The sequence below is a fragment of the Bombus bifarius genome, unplaced genomic scaffold (assembly GCF_011952205.1).
Source record: "Bombus bifarius isolate JDL3187 unplaced genomic scaffold, Bbif_JDL3187 scf7180000008213, whole genome shotgun sequence".
NCBI lineage: Eukaryota > Metazoa > Arthropoda > Insecta > Hymenoptera > Apidae > Bombus > Bombus bifarius.
This window is the reverse complement of record NW_022884516.1, coordinates 442,017-449,640: the sequence shown is the minus strand read 5'-3', so window position 1 is coordinate 449,640 and position 7,624 is coordinate 442,017. Positions and strand designations below refer to the sequence as shown.

Genomic DNA, 7,624 nt, shown 5'->3' with positions numbered 1-7,624 from the left:
GACGTAAACGCGCATGCGTGTTTGACAGATTTACAGTGTCGGCGCAAGTACGTCGCGTTGTGCGGTGCCCTCGCGCGTTTATCGTGCTCGTGAAAACGTGATTCAAATTTAGATGACAAATTACAAAGAAGGACGCGTTCTTTTGTTTCCAGCTTCCTGCGGTGAGTTACCTCTTTTTTCTTAATCATCGGACGACGATACGGTTCAAGGGACTAGGATGTATCGCGTGGATACGAAAAAGAAATTTGTTTATTGTACACGCTGAAGTTGCATCGGTACGGTCTTATTTTCTCCCGCATAACCTATATTGATTGTAAATTTCAGTTGTACATTTCAAGATACGAATATGGGTTTTCTATGGTTTCGGTTACGTTACCGATACAGCATTTCGTTATTTAGCTCTTATACGCCTTACAGTATATCCTTCGTTTACGCTTAATTTGCATGATGACGCAATATGCGAGAAAGTTACAAAACATCGTACAATAACGACGAAAGAAAATATCGAGAAAAGTTTGTTCCTTCGGAGCATGAGATAAAAGGGCCTCGACGGCTAGAGCTGCGCTACTGGCCACATCAGTGCGTACGTGGGCATCCTAAACCGCGACACGCGGTCATACACGTAAACTTTTTGTACGTTTACAACAGACTATCCATGACACTAATTGCTTCTACGTTAGCTTTTGCGTTACTACCGCGTTACGAGTCGCGTCGATCGAAATTCGTTATATTGAAATTTTCCATTTTCCGACACGGAATTATGTTTCGTCTTGAGAACAAAAGTAAAGGATATACATACTTATTATGTAAAAGTCTTTAAGGCTAACAAGTAGGTGGTACGACTGGTTATTCTAAATTCCATATCGAATTCTCTTTCAATCGGTGAAAAGTAGTCGGTGAAGGAGTAGACACATTGGAGGTATTCGTTTCGCATAAACGACGTGCCCTTGACCTACCTTAACGTTCCTTAGCAACCGCTGGAGGCACGCTTAAACAATCGGTGGCAACTAAGGGCACGTAACCTCACCCACGTATACCTCGCCATGACGATGACCGTGAGAAATCGTATCATCGTTGCACGTACTTTTTGCCACATAGAGATACAAGTACGTCGTTCTCAGGTCATTTCTTGAAATACATTCAGCCTCGCAGCTCTCTTCTCTTATAGATGCGAAGAAAAAATACTAAATACGAAGATAACCTGTTTGCTAATTGATAACAACGTTATTTAACAACCTGTATTTTCATATTTTGAGATAAGAAATCTCATTATTTCCGAGGTAATTTTATTTTTACTCGATTAGCGCTAAATTTAATAAATTTAATAAATAAATCCACTTTTAGTCGATTTTACGTTAGTTTAAAAAAAATTCTCTTCTTTTTTCCCTTGTTTTTTTATTACCTTACAAGCGATTAAATCCATTTCGGAATAATACGTACTATACGTAATAACAGTAGAGTAAGCTTGCCAAAAAATGAAATCGGGACGAATTAAACGTTTTCTTTCAATCGTAAAGACTTTTAATTTAAACCAGTTTTGCGTATTAAGGATACCGATAATAATATCCCGATTGTCTCGCTTAGGAAAAAGCTAAATACATTCTGCCGCGTTATAACGTACTGAAAAACGTTTATTGTAAAAGGTATATTTATGCACGTAAATATAGACGCTGGTCCGACGAGATACGGCGGATTGCGTGGTGGATCACGGCCGGAGCCGGAGCAGGCCTTCGAATTTCCAAACGAGCTCAGGCCCCAGACCGGATATTGGCCAACATAATGCTTTTTTTTAACGCACTCGATTCTGCCACTTACGTGGGTGCCGGTTGCTTCGTTTCGCGGCTCGATGATTCAAGCCGATCCATGTATGTCAACGAAAAACACGGCGGCTCGCCGCGTTCCGGAAACGATACATCTCGATAATATGCGTCAACCGTCCGATAACGTAGTTACGTAGACGTGTTTTACAAAATTTTATTTTCAATATCGTTTATTATAAGTCGAAGTTGCCCAAGCGCTCGTACGTATGAAACTGGAGAATCGTCGGACATCTTCGATTCGAAGTAGCCACGTAAGCGACGCAGGCGTTTTCGATTCTTCTTTCTTAATGGTCCGAGCAATAATCAACGTACTGGATTTTCGGGTACTCACGATCGCATTCGTACTTCGCACCTATGCTTGTTTCACCCGTGTCTCAAAGGGAACCGCGGAACATGACTAGAAAGAAATCTCAAATGGATAAGATTCTGAGAGAGTTCGATTCGGACGGTAAGCTTGTGGCGAGCTACCTTTTTCCTACCTATCCGACAGTAGAAATCTCGCAACATTCTTTTTAAATATCCCGCGATTTAAAAGTAACAACGTGCGATCGTGTATTACGTACTTTTATTCTCGCTACCGAACCGAAAACGCTTCAAGCTGAATAATGTTTTGAAATCAAGTTATTCGAATTCAAACGTATCTAATCCGGATAAAGACTAAGAGCAATCACGATATACATGTGTATATAAGCGTACGTGTGTATGTATTACGAAAATGTTCTCTTCTCCGTTCGGCCATCGATTAGTTTCGCATCCTTATTTTATTTGTCGGTTTGTCATATTTTTATCTCGCACGTTAATTTAACGCCTGTTAACGACCTATGAATATACAAGCGGAGCTTAGCTTTGCCAATTGAAATGTTAATCGTAGTTGATTCCTGTTTCTAGAATTTAAATTGCGATTTCGGTCCTTTCGATTCTCGCGCGATATTTCGCCAGCTATCGGCGCAGAAATTTTATCTTCGTATATGGTCTGAAACGTCTTCAAGGCTAAGGTATGTTTGTTACGAACAGAATTTCGATAGCGTTGCTCGCAACCGCCGCGCCGTTCATCTTCCAGGCCTTATTTTCGACGATAAAAAGAGTTTTGGATGGTTTTACGAGTCGCTTGGGCCTGACGAGATTTTCATCGTTACGCCTAGTGTTTTCCATCGATTTCCCGACGCATTTTCGCATACGTACGTCTTCCTGCTTCTGTTTCGTCTGTCTTCGTTACCTTTCCGTCAAAGATTATTTCTAAAACAACTTACTATTTCGATCATTCCGTAAAAAGCCAACGATTTACTACTCTAGGAAGGACGATACTCCGCTCGAGGAATCGATAACTCGGCCTCCGATAAATCAGATACGATGTTTAGAATCGTATCTACCGTAGTACGAAAGTTGCGTAAATAAAACGGATATTAATGAATTCGGAAAGTCATCGACCAACCGTCGTGATTGCGAAAAGTTATCGTTGATTCGAACGAGTACACTGGACGCGCGACCTTCGTTCTTTAACGACGAATCTCTTTTTCCCTTCTTTCCGATATACGTACACACGTATCGACCTCGTGAAAATATCCAAAAAAAAAAAAAAAAAAAGAAAAAAACAAACGCAATTGCCCGTAAAAGTCGTTAATAAGAATATTCTCGCAAATGGCAAGGTTTGTCGCGAGTTACGCACAGAACGAGAAAAGTTGTCGAACTATTTATGTCAAAGTTCTCGTGGAAATTCGATCGATTAATTATCTATCACGTCATCTACGAACTACTTGTTTCTGTTTATCCGGTCTACAACTCAGAAACTGAACTGGTCGAAGACTGGTTAAAGAACTTTTAAAATATTTTACACTCGCGGTATTATAATATTCTACGATATACTGTACGTATCCGTAACTTGTAATTATATCTGTCGAGAAATAGATAAACAGCGGCATACTTTTGTTTACACGGTCTCCGATGCCGAAACGTAGATCGTCGCAAACTCGACCCGTTCCGGCGTAAACTAACGATACCTTACCATAGCAGCCGCGATTCTTCGAGCAAATTAACACTCGAAGTCGAGTGGACGATTTGGTGGATCGATCGATCGAAACGTTAAAATCGTATTTTATATCACTGAAAAATTTTCTCTTGCAAACAAATCTGCGCCAACGGCAAAATCTAACACGGTTTCCAAGTATCTATATAGGTTTACAAATTTCGCAGATATTTGGTGGGCGAATCGATAACGATCGTCCGGTAGATAGGTGGAATATCGGTGGAGAATACGCGACACGTCGCGGCTTGTCGATTAGCTTAGCCGCGGCTCTTTGTGAGGCGTGTACACTGTGCACGTACCAAAAAGATCGGCTTGATCGTGATTCAATTATACCCAGGAACTTACTCATCGAAAGGTATGCGACGCTGACTCGTTCTTCGAAGACAATAGGACACGACGACGAAAATATCGTTGTCTCGATGATTCAAAAATTCGTCAACTTTCGTAAATATTTGAAAGATTTGTGCAACGGTTGCACGATTTCCTGTGTCACGAACACTTGTTTTGGAAAAGTATGACTAGTTGTAATCTCGTGCTACGTATTTACGCGGCATCGCGTGAGATCTATTACCGATTATTATACGTAGATAAAGCGAGTTAGATCGTTGCTTATTAGATGGTCGACGAACCAAGATCTCGCGGCATTTGAACCTTTGATCGATCAACTGCAACGACCGAAGAACGTGACAAATCTTTATCTATGGTTAGGTTGATGTAAAACTAGACTCTCGTTGCATGCTGTTGAGAGATATTTCACGAGAAATTGCGTAAGATTCGACGACATCGTTCGTAGCGCTTTTGTTTTTAATCGGTGGAGTTTAGACAGCGATGAAGATAAAACGAGAGAGAGAGAGAGAGAGAGAAGTACTGTCCTTTCTCGAAAGAATATAATTGATTACAATTTTTTTTTTACTTTATCCTACGTAACTTCTATGACGAATAGTTTGCTTCGATAACAGCATAATGACAAGTCGAACAAATTTACAAACTTTATAACGGTATACTGAAAGTAGGATAAATCTAAGATAAAAATTTAGAAGAGAAAACACGCGACTAACATTTGAACCTTATGTAGCAAAGTTCTTCCATCCGATTTTTTGATTTTCATAAAAATCGTATACCGTCAACTTTATACGTAATAATAGAGAGTCTCTTAAGTACGCTCGTTTCTCTTCTGTACGTATATTCGCTATTTGCATTTACATTTATATATTGCCTGTGTAAGGTAATATGTATATGTCGGGTTAGGTGTAGCTGATCGGCTTCCTTCCTAGCGTCGCCTAGCGTCGCGTATTCCCCTGCTTTTCGCTCCGCATCCTCTTGCGGCACGCCGTCGCTCTATACCCGAGGGCCCCACACTTGGTGGCACTTGGACCCGAAGTCCGATGGCCTGCTTCTTTTAGTTCCGCGGTCTTTTAGTACCACCAGTTACCGACCACCCTGTATATCTACACATATATGTATTTATCATGTAAACTAGAATAAAAAATTGATCCGTATACCTTTTTGACTTTACAAAATATCGCGTCAACTCTATAGAAAGTGGTTCCAGTAATCCTGGATGTACGGAAAAATATCGGGATGTTTGCCAACTCTTCGTCGTTTAAAAATAAAACGATGTATCGTTCCGTTTTAAAGAGTATCGTCGTACTTTATTGAATTTTTTCACAAAACATCTCTCGAAAGAGATAACGAAATAAAGATTGTTAGAAAAAAAGAAAAAAGCGCGAGACATTCAAATCGTACTACTTACGTACCGATTTTCAATATTCGATATCGCGCGGGAGAAACTGTAACGAAACGACACGTGTAACGTTACGACGGAACCTTTATAGCATTCTATCCTAATTTCGTACAGAGACCGTAGAAAGCATAAATAGCAAAGAAATTATACTTTACACGGTAGGATGAATTTTCGCGCAACGTACATTTCCCTTGTCTCGATACTGACGTATGTTACGACGATAAATTATAAAGGGAATTGCGTGTAATCGCATTTAGAAAATCACGCTTGAACATTTTGTTCAAAATCTGCAAATGTTATCGAATTTTTGTGTGGAAAAAAAAAACGATGGAAAATGGACTTGATACTTTGTACGATTCGCATCTTTGCCTCCGAACCGGTCATCGATGTTAACAATTTCCAAGATAACGAATTTCGTGATCATCGTCGTTTGGCGAATTTTTGCAATTTCTTTCGCAATGGCTCGTACGAACGGTCGATCGGACTGCAGACAGCAGTCGCGCGGCCATTCTCATGGTAAACGAGCCGGACGTACGATTATGTTCACGGTCGAAACTATTTTTGCGGATGCCTCACGAGACGGGCCGATGCGATGGAGAGGAAAAAGTAATGACGTAGGCAATCGTTGTAAAAATTGTTACTTCCGACGACTACAAGCTGACGCGCTTTTGTCGCTCGAGACTTTTATAAATAACGCATGGCTGATCGAATATAACGTTTCGATGGAAAAGGGACGAACGGAGACGCGATGCCGATGAAAAATCGTCGATTAATTTGTCAGAAGAAAGGAATAAATCGATAAATCGATACAAGTGCATTTTGCGTTAAAACGTTTGCTCCTATTTCAATTTTCTACGTTTTATCGGAAGCTTTCGCGTTGCTGGTACGACGTAACGAACTTTTCGAAATATTTGTATTATTACCTTGAATGCAATTTATCGTTATCTCACGTTCATTTTATTCGATAAGTCGTTATCGCTCGATTTATAAAATCCCGAAAAGTATCGCAAAAGAAGAAGAGAGATACGTAAGAAAGAAACGCGAATGGAACGTCCATCGAAGAAAAGCGTACGATCGAGAGCCCGATCGTTTGAAAAAGAAGAAAGAGATCGTTACAACGCGATCGATCGACCACCAAACGCGACGCTCCGATAAAATAATCTGACGCAAGGCGCGAACGATCTTTCTTCTTTCTTCTATCGCTCGTCAGTAAGAAAAATAAACAGGCAGATAAATTCTACGACAAAAGTTACATTTTCATTTTACAGTTTAAATCGATGGCGAAAACGAAGGAACGAATAAAACGGAATACGATTCACGAGTCTCAACTCGGAGGTAACGACTCGGAACTTTCCGGCAAATTCTCTCCGCATTTTTCCTTCTCGTTACTATCTCGTTACAAATCCGCGAAAGAAAATACGCGAATAATTTCACGTTTTAAAAACTCTAAACTAGATTTCCACGGTGTATCCGATGTTCCGATATAAATTCATCGATCGCTTGGATAAGTAAGAGGGACGATGCTGTCAACTGCGACTCGTTCGTCTAGAAATTGTTCAAATATCGAGTCCTTCGATTCTCCGTTATATCGCTTTGTTTTCCGCTTTTTCTTAATTTTACCAACGAGACATTCGAGACAACGCGTATTTTGCGTTATCGCTGGGAAATTATGCACGAACGCGAACCTACGAGGAACAAAGACGCGGAACGATATTATAATTATCTTCGTGGCTGTTTCTGACCTTCGATTACAAATTTTTACCGATGACGCGCGTAAAAGCGGACAATAACGATTACGGTTACGAAAGAAGTTGGGTTAAAAAACTTAACCAACAGCAAGACGACATTTGCATAGGAAACGTTTATATCGTAAACCTTGTCGCCTGTCTATTACGCGTCTGGATCGGCAAATTTATAATCCACGATTTTTTTACACCGCTGGCAGTCGAACAATTTCTAACGTCGTTGTGGGACCGATACTCGAGTTAACCACTACGATACGTTCGAGAATATTTAACTTGTTATTTCCAACGTTGC

The 7,624-nt window shown here is 40.3% G+C and overlaps 1 protein-coding gene across 1 annotated transcript in view; it reads left to right on the top strand.

Moving 5' to 3' along the window:
- The first annotated feature begins 19 nt into the window (after window positions 1-19).
- LOC117210986 (chromatin complexes subunit BAP18) overlaps window positions 20-7,624 on the top strand; it is a 43,389-nt gene continuing 35,784 nt past the window's right edge. The window contains exon 1 of the mRNA XM_033454492.1: window positions 20-161. The gene's annotated coding sequence lies outside the window, so the exon portion shown is untranslated. The remainder of the gene's footprint in view (window positions 162-7,624) is intronic.